Here is a 17635-nt window from a genome sequence, read left to right as displayed (position 1 = left end):
CAATAACCCCATCAAAAGAGGGAAAAAGGGAAATCATACTCTACACACCCATCAGACATGAAAAGGGTGATTATAGATGGTCTATTTAGACAACAAATTCTTTCACAAGGTAGAATTTTAAGATGTGAATTTGTCAAATGATTTCAGAGGTTTGAAATATCCAGATGAGCACTTATAGCTTGTTACTTCTTTTTTCAAGTCCCAATGCTGCATCAACCTGATAAATACCCAATACAGTACTACAATCAAATGAGTGATAAGAAATAATGTCCCATTACACATATTAAATGCCAGGCTCTATGAACCCAAAGATCCTGCTCAATCTGAAGCATTGACTCAGTGCACTAGCTTTAAAGTGTATCTGGCAAGAGTTCCAGCTATGAAATAGGCAGCCAGGAAGTCTAATGGTGTGGGTCCTGTACTTTAAAGATATTGCTAAATGATATTTGTCTGTCTTGAGTCATTTGGATTCTATTCCTGGACTTGATGAGTGTGACGAGCTCTATTTTGTAAAAATGTGCACTTCATCCATTCAAATAATTTTTCCCTAAAAAAAGTCAGTATAACAGGACAAAATAGTGACCGAAGGTAGTATTACCTGATCTGCAGCTCACACTTCTTCTAATTGGAGAGTCAGCCTGCAGGAGAACAATTTAATTTAGAGAGATGCACTAACCTGAGAAGGCAAGACAAGGTAGAATTTTTGTTCTTTAGTTCTCAAAAGAAGAATTCCAAACACTGTTTTATCACAATAATTTCCAGCCCTTAAATTCTGATTGATCCCAAACCCAGTATGCTTTGCAGTGAGTTTCAGAACTAAAGATCCTCTAAGAAATTTTAAAACAATACCATCTCTGGGCTACAAATAATTCATCCCTTTTCCAATTCTTTACTGAATAAAATGCTTCTAGAAGTAGCCGAGACCTCTCTGAAACCACGTGGAAGAGAATTTTCCTCCAGATTCACTTACACTAGCAAAGATTCCTCCATGGTCTTCCTTTTGTCTATTCAGTCCCCTAACTTGATTCACTAACATGATATCCCATTCACCTTTTTGTTTCCAGCTGAGCAATCTCTTTCTCTTTATTCTCTACCTACTTATGCTGTTACCTTTGATTAAGAGAGCATTCTTATGATTAAGAGAATGTATGCCCCCCTTCCTCTTTTCTTCAGCATTTACAAATCCTTCCCTGCTAAATTTAAATGAAGTGTAGTATATCTCTGTAAAGTCAACAACATATGCAAACCCCTTAAAAGTGTATGAACCTCTTTCCAATCTGGTCATGGCAGAATGGCTCCCACAAAGAAGGTGGTGAGAAGGACTGTTCTTCATTAGTGAAGTGGTGACCAGAGGATACAACTTCAACATTTGCAAGCACATCCATGCAGTGGGCTTCCAGAAACATGCCCTTCATGCTCAAGGACATTTGGAAATTTGCCATGAAGGAGATGATGTGCACATTGAAATCAGCTCAACAAAATTTTCTGGGCCAAAGGTATAAGCAGTGTTCATACCATATATGTGTACAATTGTCCAGACAATGTAATGAGGATATGAAGCTTCGCCAGACAAACTCTGAATATTGATTACCTATGTACCTCTCATCACTTTCAAAAATCTACAGAGACTCAATGTGGATGAAAATTAGCAGCTGTTTACCAAATAAAGCTATAAAATCATACACACACACACAAAGTATATGGCAAAGAAAACCAGTCAATTCTTTGTTGAGAAAGGCAGTGTTGTATGGTGGTTAAAGATTTATCTCTGGAGTCAGGCTAACCTGGGTTTACAGTCCAGCTCAGCTCCTAGCAGCTGTGTCGCTCCCAGCAAGTACTTCATGTGCTCGCATTCCTCCTGGGTTTTCATCTATAAAATGTGAAGGAAGTACCTTTCTCACAGAATTTTGGTGGATCAAATGAAACACTGTGTATAAGTGCCTGGCACATGTTTCCTTCCTCATGATCACTGAACAAAGAAATTTGCACTCTCATAAGCTGCCTTAAGTAGACAAATATGAGCAACAAAAGAGATTATACATAAAGGTCATTTAGTTAGATTGTCTAGGTTTGAATCCCAAGTCTATTACTTACAAGCCATAGAAACTCTCTGTTCCTCAGCTTCCTCCTCTCCAAAAAGGAGTCAATAAAAGTATCTCATAAAATTGTTAAGAGGATAAAATAAGGGGGCGCTTGGGGACTGCTTAGCAAAGTAGCTACCACAATGTTGTTGGTTAAAGTGAGCAGACTAAGTTCATGGAAGCAGAGAACGACTGGTGGGAAAGGTATTTACAACCGAATGAAAAGGTACTGGGAAAGAAGAATGAAATAGGGTGAGGTGAGAGAAAGCAGTATCATCAGCCTCAGATTCCAAGAACTACACGTTTCCATTAAATGACAAGCCTCCTTAAATTAACAGATTACTGTCCAACCACACATATGGGAGTGGCTTAAGAAATACTGAGTTTCTTTACTCTTTTCTCTCATACTTATTTACTCCCATCACTTGATCTTCCCAGCAGATTTTTAAAAGTCTTAATTATTGAGAATGAAATTCATCCACACATTTTTTTTTAAAAGTATCTCTGAGTCCCATACTGACTATAGCTTGAGGCAGCCGAGATCTAGACATCACTGGAACCATGGAAAAGGAGCTCACCCCACTGATTTGCCAAGTCCTCCACCATCACTAGCTGCACTGATTGGCCATAACACTTACCGTCCTGAAGCCTGGTTGACACCTGTGTCCGCATTGTTGTGATCTTCTATAACCTTAACAACTGATTTTCTTTAAATATCATATAAGTGATTGCGCTGGTTTGAAAGGGTGCATGTCCCCTAGAAAAGCCATGTTTTAATCAAAATCCCATCTCATAAAGGTATATTCATCCCTATTCAATTCTGTAAGTTTGAAACTGTAATCAGATCATCTCCCTGGAGATGTGATTTACTCAAGAGTGGTTGATAAGCTGGATTAGGTGATGACATGTCTCTACCCATTTGGGTGGGTCTTGAGAAGTTTCTGGAGTCTTATGAAAGGGGAAACATTTTGGAGAATGAAGTGATTTAGAGAGAGCAGAGCAAAATGACATAGCCACAAGAAGCAGAGTCCAGCATCCAGTGACCTTCATAGGAAGAAGGAAAACGCCTCCCAGGGAGTTTTGTGAAGGAAAACCAGGAGAGAAAGTTAGCAGAGGATGCTGTGTTCACCACATGCCTTTCCAGATAAGAGAGAAACCCTGACCCTGTTCACCATGTGCCTTCTCACTTGAGAGAGAAACCTTGAACTTCATTGGGCTTCTTGAACCAATGTATCTTTCCCTGGATGCCTTAGATTGGACATTTCTATAGACTTGCTTTAATTGGGACATTTTCTTGGCCTTAGAACTGTAAACTAGCAACTTATTAAATTCCCCTTTTTAAAAGCCATTCATTTCTGGTATATTACATTCCAGCAGCAAGCAAACTAGAACAGTGATATAAAATGATAACACAGAATCATATAAGTGATATAAAATAGCAGTTTTAAAACTGCCTCCAAAATGTGCTGACTCAATTTCTAATTCCATCTCTCATCTGAATCTAATATTGTGGCCTTGAGCAAGTCTATCCATCTCTTTGAGTTTTAGTCTTCTCCTGTGAAAAATGAAGGGGTGGGCTTTCAGACGTAAGTTCTGAAATACTACTGTGCCCATTCCAATTCCATTCTTCTTGATGCCAACAGGAAGAATTAAAGTTGATGTATCTCATTTGGGGTTTGATGTCCCTACGTCCTGAGTAGTCTTAAAAAGGGCAGTATAGCTAGGCATGTGTCCTCCAAGACCAAGGAGGATGAATCTATACAAAGATGAATCTCCTACATTCCCCACCTGTAGGATCGACAGACTTTGTGGTCAGAGAAAGCACTTAGGCAGAGAGCTGCAGGTGCTGCCAGTTGGAAGTGAGAAGGTAGCTGTGAGGGGAATGGCGAGTGCAGCACGTCACTCGGCAGGACACTTATAGGTGTACTGTACACCCCCTGGTACCTGTGAGAATTAAATATGCTAATATCTGGGGTGTAAAGTAACACCTGATACTGGATAGAGGGTGAGTACTACCTAAGCTTTAGCTATTATTATAGGGATACATCAGAGGTACTCAATGAATGTTCGTTAAGTTGAAATGAACATCAGCTAGGAGCCAGGCACTTGGCATATGTTATCCATCTACTTCTCATAGAAATTTCTGCCCCCATTTTATATAATAAATGAGAAATAGACTCAGGGAGATGTGATCATAGATTCAGGGGAAGAATAAGCTGATGCCCAAAGCCAAAATTCAAGCTAAAAATGATGTGTTCTCTGATAATATTAATACATATTAAATGTTATTTTCCAAATAATAAACACTCAATATATATACAGAGAATTGATCTTTTTATTTTCACTTCCACTCTAATGTTGGCTGTCACTTCAGGAAATTATGAAGAAGGTTTATTTATTTATTTTCTGTGAACTTGGAAGTCTACAAGAATCTCCTCATGAATCTAGTAAGGATAGGAATCTAAGCAAATACAATCACTTTAATTATGCTTCATATCATCATAGAATCCAATCAACATTACTCTCTTACAATCAGACTTTCCCGGGGTGAAGTAATAGAAATATCAAAGTTGCTTAAGTTAAAAAAGGGAGTTGTATAAGAAAGCAAAGAGTCAGAGAACTTCAGGGAGGCACAGAGCCAGGTCTCAGGGGACTAGAACCAGAAACAGCAAAGCTAGCAGGAACTCAGCAACCACTCTCTTGGTTCTTTCTCCCTAGGGCTTCCCTTAAGCCTCCCATTTTTTCCTTTTATTTGCTTCTTCCTTCTTTGCCAACTAATTTCTCCACTTCTCTAAACACACCACCATCCACAGCTCCTTACTCGGAGCATTCAAAGAACTGACCAACGCTAACACGAGCATCTCTCTGTCTCAACTCAAAATTCTCGAAAATAACCAAATAGAATAGAAATCCCAAGATCACACACCCACCCACCCGCACACACACATACACACGCACATATGCATGCATACACACACCCAACAGATAAGCTAGACAGCTATCATGAGCCTACAGCCAAATGAATTGCTACTACTTTGTCACATTTCTAGCCATTATTACACCAGAACAGCCGCTAAATTCTGAGGGTATCTGAAGGAGAGTGCAGTTCTCAGGTATGTACAGCAAAAAGAGAAATAAGGAAACAGATTTTGAAATTGGACCCATTTGAGCTGCCAGAAAATTGCTTCTAAGTGCAGCTGAGCAGGGGGCTGAGCAGGGGCTTTTATGTGATGCTTAATCAGATGGTGATGAGGGAGGGGTCCTGCCAGCTAGCAAACCAGCCAGGAGCCCCGGGAATAGGGAGCAGTGTGCTGGAGAATTCTCTCACAATGGTCTGGCATAAATGGATGGTCCACACAGGGAAGGATCAATTGTAAAAAGTGGAATTAGTCATTCTAAATCATGCAGCTGTGGTCGAAGGGAGCTCTTCTAAAAATCATTAAACAATCATGTATTCCTATTGATTTATTCAAAATACCTTGAGGGAAAGCAGATTAAACACAAGGTAAAAGTAAGCTAATGCAGATTAAATGGATGAAGGATGGGCTGAGAGTTCCCTAGGTAGTTTTTGTACTAATGAGAGGAAAATTATATGTACACTATTACCAGGATAAAAGGGTCTATTAGAGGTCTTTTGCTTGACATATTTATGTATTTCAAATACTAAGTAGCATAGTGAATTAGGTTTACTCTGGACATTTGTTATTTTTATTGCATCTCCAAAGTGATAAACAGAGTTCTCTGTTGAGGGCAGTACGCTGCCTCACTCCAGGAAGCCCTGCCTGAATAGACAAACCTGGATGCCAAGGGCTGGTCCCTTGATGTCATTTATTAACAGGCTGAGTGCAATTTTGACTGCAAGGACCAGTCCTTTGAAATCCAGAGGTGCGATGCATAATCTAGAGGTGGAAATGAGCCACAGTGCTCTGAGGTCTGTTCCTTGAGCCACACTGGAAGATGCCCTTTTTTCTTCAAGTAGAATCTTGTCAAAGCCTTATCACAATATAAGAAAACCAGAACTCTGGTGCTTATGTTATACATTATTCTCACTTGTGTGGTAGACACAGCGGGTGCTATTATTCTCAGAAAAACAGATTGAAGCAGGGAGATCCTAGGGAATACAGCTTTTGAGAGACTCAAGACCTCAGACTTTTCTCTTTCCTGGTTTAGTGTTCTTTCTACCACACTCGTAACAGAGAAATTCTCATGTGTTTATTTAACAAAATGTATTACTCTCTCTAAATATCCCTGAATGCTTTAAGCCAGACTTACTGTTCTCCCCAAACAAGTCCCATCTTCCACATCCCCATACTCACTTTCACCCCTATTTAGGTAATAAAAGGAATAGGAAACACAGTCATTCTCCCAATCATCCCTCTGAACTGAAGCAGTAAAATTCTAGCTGATTGCCTGGCTTCCACTCTTTCCTCCCCCAAATCCATTCTGCACCACACTGCCAATATAAACTTCCTAAAATATCACTTTCAGCATACCTCTACCTATTCATAAAGTCCAGGGCAGTAGGGCGGCAGGTATCCATAATTCCCTTCTACTTGGTCAAGAAGAGCATCATGGAAGGGCTGCGATTTAAGCTGGTTTTAAGACAGATCATTTGAGAAAAGAGAACTTTTCTGGTTGATAGAGCATGGGATGGTCTCAATCATGACTGGCGGGTCAAAGGCACTGTTGAGGAGGTCATTATGGGTAGAATAGAAGAAGAAAGCTCAGGAGGTGGGAGCAAAGGAAGATAAACCAGACTGCATACAAGCTGAAGAGAATGCAGGAGTGAGGACCTAGCCCTTAGTGAAGTCATGCAATAGGGATGATGTCATTGACAAAATCTAGCTAGAACCAATAGAAACACTAACTTCACTGCATTCTGCATTAATGACATTCGCTGGTAAATATCAGACAGCAGTGGTTGTCAAATCTACAAATGCCCAGCCCCCACTCAGACCTCTGGATCAAAATTTGGAAGGCTCTAAAACCTCCAACAGTGTGTGGTTTTAGAAAGCTTTATATATTTTGATGCACAACCAGGTTAAAAACCTCTATGTGATGCCTTAGATCCCTTCCACTAGCTATCCTGTACTTGTAGGAGCTGGTACATTTGACGTAATTCAATGTTGCAACTAAATTATATATTTCCTTACAGACTATATATATTTCCAAGTGGTTCCGCTTATTTACAGAATAGATTTTACAACCATATGCCTGTGCATGGTCTTGGTCTGGCCAGAAAACTAGAAAAGCATTTCATTCTTGCTTGTGAGGATAAATACTATCACATTTCTTGCCACACAACTGTGTTCTTCACATGTTCTAAGTGCTGGAGATAAAAACTGATCGCTACAATGAGACAATAAATTTTACCAATATATTATTAATTCATTTGATCACCACTTCAATCTATGAGAGTGGCAAGGCACTATTATTATTATTAATTTGCTAGTGGGGGAACTGAGATACTGAAAGGCTTGTTCAATGTCACATGACTAGGCAGTACCAGAACTTAGACAGTAATCCTTTCTTCAGAATTTAGTTGTCCAATGCCCTTTCTCATTAAAGCATTGCCACTTTTTTAACATGCTGTGCACAAGTCTGGAAAAATATTCCAAGTTAAACTGTGATAGATATTTGTAAACATCCATACCCAGATTTCATAAAAATTTAAGCACAGATTAACAGCAATAGGATTTGTCCCCTCAGTATAACTCTTTGGTAGAGTATTAAAAAGAGTCAATAGGGGGTGCAAGAGTAGTTCAGTGGTAGAATTCTCGCCTACCATGTAGGAAACCCGGGTTCGATTCCCGGTCCACGCACTTCCCAAAAAAACAAACAAGCAAAAAAATTCAACAAATGGTGCTGCAATAACGGGATACTCACATAGAAAATAATGAAATGTGACCCCACCATACAGCATCCAAAAAAAAAGGCAGCCATAATTTCTGGGTGCATGTATGTATTAAGAACTGATGGATAACCTCATTCATTTCTAGCTCAGTTTTGTGTTGTCAGATATCAACAGCACCCACACGCACACACAGATGCATGCATACATACAATGGCTATTATACTACCTAAAACGATCTTCTACAAATCGAAATAGTAGAAGCAAAGATCCAGGAAATGTCTACTTGGTTAAAACTGTTTAAACACCAAAGAAATCACAGAGAGAGTAGAAATACTGCCCCCATACACATAATTATTCCTACAAAGCATACATTTTGTCCTTTCTGGTCTGTTTCAGATAACATCCTATCATCAAATTCACCAAATCGTAATCTAGGCTGCATTCTAATCAAAAGGATAAGAAATATGGCTCCTTCTTCCATTTTGCAATTGGAAACAAGCTTTCACATTTAAGAAGAGACATCAGAGAAAAAACTTTTTTAGGTCAGGGGCCCTAACCTGTTGTCAGTTTCTTTTGTCGTCTTTTCAGGCAGGACAGTGTCACTACGTTCACAGAGGGCAAGCAAAGGAAAGGTCTTTCTGCTGACTGAAAATGAGTTCTATTCAGCACTGTGCTTTTTCAGAGTTTGGCTTTTCACATTTTCTTGGACGCTGTTAGAGTTATAAAATAAACACTTCCAAGATTGTTTTCTTAAAAGTCAGTCCAACATAAAATAAAATGAAAGAACTTTTCTGAGTCTTCAGTTCAACATGGGTGCATTTTACTAGGAACATACCTTTTTCTTTCTCTCTTTGAACTTTTTCAGACTGATCTTTGTTTTTCAAAGTCTCAGCACTGGCTCATTCCACTGGAGACCTCTGTTTGATGGCTGACTCCCTCCTCAACTCTGGGACAACATTTGGATGCCAATTATTTATTTAAGATCTGAATTCAGGAAAATACTGAGACAGGTGTTTCAGAACCTGAGCAGTAGTTGAGTAATTATAAAGCTTAAACTTGGAAAGAACCTCAAGGGACATATGATCTAGTTACCACCTTTCAAATAGATAGGATATTAGTGTCCATTTTATAGTTGAGGAGCTTGAGGTCTAGAGGAATTAGGTCAACTTCCTAGTTAATGAAGAGGGAGAGAAAAAAAAATGAGAACTGGATCCCAAATGGCCTGCTTTCTAAAGATATACAGTTTCCACAGCATATAGAATAACTGGCATTATCAATTTACTACATACACATTTAATCCTAATATTGTCGCAAAGTGGTTAACAACTTGGATTTTAAGGTTATACAAACCTATGTCTGAGCTCTGTTTCTTTCACTGGGCATGAGAATGAGAAAAATATAGATCAGTTATCTCATTGAGGTCGTATGAGAATTAAATAGGATACTTCACACACACAAAAAAGGATTTATCCCAGAGCATAACACATTGTAAATGTTCAAAAATATTATATATTATTATAAATCAAAAATTGTAATCTGCCTGCCACATGTCCCTCTATAGAGATATTTGAAAGCTTTTAGTAATTCCAAGATAAGGAAAACTGAGTTCCTTCAAACAGACAAAGAGGAAAGGGAAAAAGAAAACATCCTTTTTCATACAATAAATTCACATGAGCCACCATTGAAATGGGCCTGGCTGAGGACCCAAAAATTGTTTCCTTGGCTTTCTGAGGCATATGACTATAGGTGGATTTACCAGAAAACAATGAAGTTTATTTGCAAAGTCCTTCACTTACATGGGCTCCTTCTAAAGGAATGACAAAATAAGTAAAGTGTATTCAGGAGGCAGTTGGAAGCTTTCTTTTAAAGAATCCCCTTGAATTATATAAGTGTCAGGCCCAATAAAACCTGAGTATGCCCCTGCAATGGTGTCTTATCTGTAACTCCTTGAAAACTAAACAAAATCAAGCTGATGTAATTGTGCACAGATGTCTTCTTCATTTGGCTTCTCTGTTTTTCAGATGCCTTAATACTTGGCCTGAATCCAGAAAAGGAGGTCAAGTTACCTTTTTAGTATATCTGAAATTAGGTGATTGCTTCCAGGAATGTTAAAATTCATAGACTGGGTCTAGATCTAGGGGACCCCTTTGAGTTCTGGATCAGCGGTCTTGAATAGTGACCTTAAGAAGACAAATTTCAAACTCTCCCCAAAGAATTTGAAGACATGCCATTGACTCACTTAGTAACTCCTGTTGAGCAACTAAGAGGAGCCATCATGTGGAAATTGGGCAAGAAAGATTCTCCCTCCTGAGTGCAAAGTGCTTTTAGACACTTCAATGGAAAGTCACATTGTAACATTGAATATACAAGACTTATCTAGATGAAACTGTGCCGAGAATTCTGACTTCATCCTTATATTCTTTCTTACTGCCCTCTCTAACACCTTGGCTTGATTATGACTTTCCAAGAAGGTCAAGTAGAGGGGGAAAGAGAACTAAACGTTTATTGAGTTTTCACTATTTCAGTAAAGCATTACATAAGTACTTTATATACCATATCATTTCAAGAATACAACAGCATTCTGAAGTACTGCATTTCATAGATGAAGGAGTAGAAGCTAAGAGAGGCAGGAGAAGACAGTGAGAAATGATACTAGGATTCCAAATCTTTAACAATGAGACATTAAAAGCTAAGTTGGTTTCTTGGATTTTGTTCATTTATGTTATATCCACTACTAACACCAGCAGCAACAGGCAAACTAGTTGAGAAAGGGAAAAGCATGAGGGGAGATAGAATGATTTCTTCCCTCACTTTCCTTAAAACTCTGAGCCCTACTTTTTGAACTCATTCTTCACTTTGGGGTAGATAAAAGGCAAGAAGGTGAAAAGAAAGGGAAAGAGGGAAAAAATGAAGAAGAAAGGATGTGAAGGAATTTCAATAGCAGCTTGCACCTCACTGGAATAGTGGAATCCAAGGGCTAGAGCTAATTTTAGCAAATGTTTAAATGACACTCAAACAGCATAATAGACTGTCTAAAATGACTAGACTTGAGAACAAATCTTGGTTCCTTCAGCATTTTTAGGACAAGTTACTTTAGCTCTCTTAACCTCAATTTCTTCACATGTACGCGGGGATTTACATAGTGCTAAATGCATAGGATTGTTGAGGGATTAAATATGTTCACATCTATGACGTTCTTAAATCAGTGCCAAGAACATAGTAAATATTCAAAAAATCCTAGTACTAATAATGTATGGAAGACTTCACAACTTGATCATCTTCCTCATCAATAAAATTGCACATGGATAATTCGTGCAAGCATTCATTCATTAATATATTCATCCTGTAAATATTAATGTGTGCATCCTAGGTGCTTGGGATGCAATATGAGGAAGGCAGATATAGGTCCTCCCCTCTTGGAGCTCCCAGTCTAAAGCTGTCTTTATTCCATGTAAAATACACACACAAAAACCCATCTATTTCATTTCTTAAAAGTGTCATTCAAAATGAACTTTTTGTGACAATTCCTCTAGTTGATGGTAATAACTGTTTATAAACCATGCAGCAGATCTCTGCCCTCTTCAAATGGTCCTTGATAACTGTGTACAAGATAGTTTGGCAGGGTGGAAGGTGCATGCAATTATTTCTTTGTTAATCCCCTTAGAGATAAGTCTACTTGCGAAGTGTCAGGATAAAGTGCATAACATAGAGAAAGAAAAGCGTTGATTTACATTGGTTCATGTGTTTTGTACTGCACAGTGAGAATCAGCTCTTCATTTTCAGGAAAAGTGTCACTGAAGAGACATCCTTATGTCGTTTAACATGTGTTTAGTGATTACTTTATCTGTAAGTGGTGAAGATCATACTAAACGATTGTATCCTCTGTCTAGTTAAAGCTGACAGGGTTGTCACTACGTCAGTGATGGATTTAGCACCCCAGCTTCTTTTCACAAATATGTCTTAGTATATATCAGAGAAATATGAACAGTTTTGAGAATGGATTTCGCCAACAGTAAGAAATAGATTCATTATCATACTCTTAGAGTCAAGATCAGAAAAGGAAGGCTTAAGGTTTATCTTTCCTCTATCCATCCCATACCCCAGATTTTCTCTGCTTTCAATATTAAAAATGGTTACGCTCATCAACTATTCGACACTAATTATTAAAATGTGTGTTCACCGGAAGACAGTTGCACCTACCCTGCCTGCTAATTCCTCTGCCCTTCCAGATAACAGGTATAAATTCCAGCAGTGGCCACTAGTATAAGTATTCCTACATTAATGGTGGGAATTTCTAGACAGGATAGACAAGAAATCTAGGGGTTGAGAAAATTATTTGGGTAAATGGTGTCTTAAAGAATTTCTTAAGTAACAAGTAGGTATACAGCCAGGGTTACTGCAAATAACAGCAAAAGAAGTGCTTGAAAATGATATTGCTTTCCTTATACACCCAATAAAATATAACGTACATAATAATTATTCCCATCTTGTTTGGAATTAGTTGCAATCTTAGTATCTCTTCAAAGCGTCATATTAATTTGAGAAAGGACAAAGCTCAGCTTCTAATACAAGCCAACATTTCACTTGGTTTCTTTTGCTTGATGAAGGGATAATTCTGGATGTCTGTATTCATTGATTTTTTTTAAATTTTCTGCAAAGCTATAATATCATCATTTAGTCCTTACCTTGAAAAAATTCATGGGCTAGAGTAAGATATACAGGATCTTGGCAAAGAAATATACTGGAAAAGGAAAGGGACTCAGTTGAATTATATACCTGGTGCTAAGAAGGGAAAGAGTCAAGGAAGTTGCTGAGGCAACTGGAATAGAGCATAGGAATGGCCAGTCAACCAATCAACAATGAACAATGAAAAGGTCAGGCTTCTATTGAACATTACCATGTCTTTCACAGGCTAAAGGGAGCATTAAAATTCTAAAATCTTGCTTGCTTCCCAAAGTTAAGCAAGAATAGAAAATGGCACCACACCAAGATTGTGATGAGATTTAGAAATGACTTCAACATCTGGGGGTAAATATGAGGTCACCCTTGGAGCACTGCCTTCAACCTGGTCACACTCACCCCCTGCACTCCCCCAAATACTTCCCCTCTCACTTCATGCATATCCATGGGGCAGCTGCCTGATAAATCAGACAGAATTCTTCAAAAGGCCCCTGGGGGGCTGATAATCACAATAAATATTACAAGTTTGGCTTCATACAGACCTTCCTTCAGAAGGCCTTCTAGGCTAGCCAGTTTCATTGTTATGACTGCTCTATTTTTTTTCCTCATATGGGATTGATGAAGCACAGTGGCTTCCTTGAGGTCACTCAGCAGGATGGGTTCCCTACCAGAAGTTTCCATACGGCCTAGAGAATCAATGATGTTGCAGAATGGAGCTCTGTAGGAGCCAAGAAAAATATGTCAATGGATTTTACAAAGGAGTTTTTAATAAAACAGAAAAATCTATTTCTGTACCTTGTCATTTCAGTGGGTTGTGCTCTGTTATTTCAGTGATCTCTACCAACACTAAAATCAACCAAATGGGGACTAAATTTTGTAATGTTTTTTAGCCTGTATAATCCCAAGTGGTGATTATCTATATTTTTAAAACACTGCATTTTTAAAACAAGATCCAAATTACAATTTGTGTTTTTCTTGAGCTAATAACAATCAATATACCCTTTCTCAACACAATGGGTCTCAACCAGAGGTAATTTTCTTCCCCAGAGGATATTTGGCAATATCTGGAAAAACGTTTGATTGCCATGGTTAGGAGAGATGGTGCTACTAGAATCTACTGGGTGGAGGCCAAGGATACTGCTAAATTCCCTACCATACACAGCACAGCACCTCAATAAAGAATTATCTGATCCAAAATTTCAGCTATACTAAGATTGAGATATCAGTAGCCTGGAAACAGAGACGAGAATTGGGACTGAAAAGAGAGAGTGATTGAAAGATATTTGTGGAGTATTGGACCCCCATGCTTCTTCTCCAAATCTGGACAGCAGGCAACTATTCCAGCATCACTCCCACCTTTGTGGTAAACCCTCCAACTTTACCTCTATCTGTATTCCTAAATCATATGCACACATATTTCTATTTTTTGTTATTTTATACTTGATGATAAAAAGGATATCGTGCTGGGCATTATCTTTGGGGAACTTAAATTTTTTTCTCCAAATCATATTGCTAAAATACAGCTATATTTTTGTGGACAGTTTTAGTTCATTCATTTTAGCCACATTATAAATTCCATTGTATGAATAAGCTGTAATTAATTTTTATGGACATTCAGGTTGTCTGTAAATTTTTTTTATGCACCCTTATAAACATTTTTAATTAAAACTCATAGTATACATACATATTTTTCTTTTTTATAAATATAGATAAAATCATGATATAAGCAGTGATTATCTCTGTGTTGTGGAATAATTGATGATTTTTTTTCATATTTTTATTTTCTAAATTTTTCTAAAATGAGCATGTACCTTTTTTTGTAATAAGACAAATAAAGCTAGGAGATTGGCATTATTTTAATGTCCACAAACATGTGTAAATTTGGTATAAGATGCTATTGTAAAATATCTCATTAAGTTCAGCCAATCCATTCTACAAGATACTCATGAATTTATTGTTTTTCTTAAGTTCAAAGCTACACTCTAACCAAAAGTAAGGGCATATCTACATAGACTCAGTTTCTAATTTGCCCACATAATTTATAAAGTTAAAGATAGACTTAAAAATAAACTACATAGGACAGTGGAACACTGGCTCAGTGGTAGAATTCTCGCATGCCATGCCGGAGCTCCATTCCTGGTGTCTGCCCATGTCTAAATAAAGAAATAAATAAACTATACAAAACCAAAACCTAACAATAGTAAGTGAAGCCATGGGCATCAAAAAGGCAAAGAGCAACCCTCTGATCAAGGTCCTTATACATAAATAAAATATATGATTTTGTGCGGTGGCGGGGGGCCCACTGTAAAAACAGTATAACTCTCAAGTGTGCAGCTGGCTATGTGAGATTAGACCTGTTGGTTAAAAATCATGTGACCAGAAATAGAATTCTCTGTGAACAGCTGAAGTGCGATCCAGTCACCATTATTTTATTGTAACCTAGAGGGAAGTCACTTGTTCTCCTCTGTTGCTGCCTCCCATGGCAGAAAAAGCTATGACTTACCTCCAGACAGGGAAGCTGGGATAGAGGCTGGGTCTTCCAACATTAACCAGAGAGACACTACAGAAATAGTTACAGTTATTCAAGTCTCTCTCTTCCCTTCTATAAAGTTAGTTATCACCCTTTCCTAAATTTGCCAGAGAAAATCCATTTAGAGCCTGAATTAACTGCATTTTCATTTAATTTTCCACCTCCCTGCTACTGAGTAGAAAACCTTTCAGTGCCAAAATGCATAGTAGATCTGTTTTTCCTTCCTGTATTATAGAGGCAGCATCCTTTGCCGTGAATCATGATTGGAATTCTGTGATCTCAAATGAGAGTGAACAAGAAACATCATATAATGCAAGGCAACAAAAAGGCATGCAGGAATACAGAAAAGAAGAAAGGGAGAGAACAATATGACTGACTAGGACAACAATTCATATTCCTAAAGCCCAAGTTCCTCCTTCAGAGGAACTGCCAGTCGCACTGGAAGCCAGAAGCCATAAGCAGTGTAAGTGACTGTCAGGTACGCTTCTTGTCATTGAAGAGAAAAACAGACAGGTGGCAGGCTTCCGCCCATGCCTTCTGCCTGAAGCCCCCCCTTGTGCAAACAGTCACATGCAGAAAGACAGACCTGCAGGCCTAAGAGATACTGTACGTCAGAGCAGTTCGCCGTGTTTGCCAGAGGTCTTAAGGGGATCTTCCATTTCATTCGGTAGTAATGCCCTTTTTGTTGACAAAAGTAAATTGATGATAGTCAAGAGGGAAGCGTTTGGTGGAAAAATTCTGTTGACCCTTCTCAGATTGAATTTGACCACAGAACAGGATACCGGCAGTTGCAGAAATGATAGATTATTGTAATGACTGCCAGAATGGCCTTTTGGCATGTTTAAATGGCAATAAATTTCACCAGGAAGAAGGCAATTTTACTACTTTGGAGCAGTAAGGAACCACGGTGTTTAAGGTGTAAATAAATCGTGGGTGATTAACAGCAAGCATATTATGTCCATGGTGCAATTCTCCATCAGTGGCTATTCATATTTAATTTAATTACATGGATTTACTTAGCCAATTATGCTTTTTCATTCCAGGTCACAGACTTCTCAGGCAAACAATTTTGCTCTCTTCCTGTCTCCCCTCTGTCCATAAACATAGCCCTAGTTTCTCCCTCATTTTTCCTTCCACAGATACATAAATACGACCCGGGTAGTCCAATAATGCTAACTCACTGAATAGCCTACTTAGATTATTAAATTAGAGACTGCTCTGCTATGTGGTCTTTTCCTTGGCTCCAAAATCCCCTCTGTCCCTCGCTCATTAATCTGGCGAAGTCCTCCACTGAACTCTGCCATTTAAGGAACAGGCAGGGGAGGCAGGAGGGAGAGGTGTGCAATGAAGTTTGACATTTCCTCAAAAATGATCATATTAAAACCCACTTACATTTATAGCTCCATCTCATTTGAGAATGTTAATAAGTTGCAATTTCATCACAGTAAAGGTATTGGGATCTCATCGAGTCAAAGGCTCGCTCACATTGGTATGGATTTGTGCTTCTGAAACCTCACTTTAAAAGGTCATTTTTAACTACAGCTTAAGGTGACAATTAACAAAGTTCATTAATAACAATCTGCTTATGGACAGTTCCAAACATTTGGACTTCACTGGCAGTATCAGTTTCAGGCCAAATTCAGCTCACTTCACATTTGTGTCAGCTCTGACCAGCAACCTAATGCAAGAGACAACCTGCCATTCAGGTAGGTCAGCGCGGAGCCTCACAAATTAGTGTTGAACTTGGATTGGCCAAACAAGCACATTCCCTCCAAAAGCCTAAATCCCAATTTACACTGAGCACACTGTGGAATTTCCTTTCTCAGTAATGCTGAAAGGATAGCCCCGATAGAAAGGATAGTCTCAAACCTGTGTAATACATCGAAAACCAGGCACCTATGCTTCTTTCTGCTTGCTTTGGGTTTCCTGAAATGTTTACTGAGAACACATAGGAATTTTTTCCATTCTATAATTTTGTAAACTGCCAGGAACATACCAGTAGCCCCAACCAACTTTAGGCCAAAAACATCATCTTGTTTATCTCAAAGCAACCTCAAGGAGGGTGACTGGTGTGAGGTGTAGAGGATAGGGAGGTGCTTGCCACATTGAATTACCAGCTGTCCGGAATTAATACATTTAGTATCCTAGGTAGAGGCAGAGGAACAAGTACAAGGTGTTAGATAATCAAAGTCACCAGAAGGGGCTTAATAAGACAAAATTTGAGGAGTTGGATTGAAAGCTTAAGGAACCTATAGTAGGAGCAAAAAAAAAAAAAAAATCACCTCTGCAGGCATTGCAAGATTTTAGAAAATGTTCTATCAAATGTCTCATTTTACAGATGAAGAAATGGAGGTCCAAAAGTCTGAGTAGCGTTCTAAGGCCAACAGAGAGGAGTGATAAACCAGGACTAGAACGAGAACTTCTGACCCCCAATTCTATCCTCCAGCAAACAATATTCCAGGAAGGACAATCCACTGGAAGCAGAGAGCA

The 17635-nt window shown here is 38.6% G+C and overlaps 1 long non-coding RNA gene across 2 annotated transcripts in view; it reads right to left on the bottom strand.

Annotated features, from left to right (window-relative positions):
* The window catches only part of LOC143667946 (uncharacterized), a 123145-nt gene extending 110401 nt beyond the window's left edge, over nt 1-12744 (bottom strand). For both annotated transcript variants that reach the window (XR_013168206.1, XR_013168205.1), the window contains exons 1-2: nt 12621-12744; nt 599-638 (exon numbers count right to left, since the gene is read on the bottom strand). This is a non-coding gene — a long non-coding RNA (uncharacterized LOC143667946). The remainder of the gene's footprint in view (nt 1-598; nt 639-12620) is intronic.
* Between the last annotated feature and the right edge of the window lie 4891 nt (nt 12745-17635).

This window comes from Tamandua tetradactyla, chromosome 24 (genome assembly GCF_023851605.1).
Source record: "Tamandua tetradactyla isolate mTamTet1 chromosome 24, mTamTet1.pri, whole genome shotgun sequence".
Classification (NCBI taxonomy): domain Eukaryota; kingdom Metazoa; phylum Chordata; class Mammalia; order Pilosa; family Myrmecophagidae; genus Tamandua; species Tamandua tetradactyla.
This window is presented reverse-complemented; position numbering and strand designations above follow the sequence as displayed.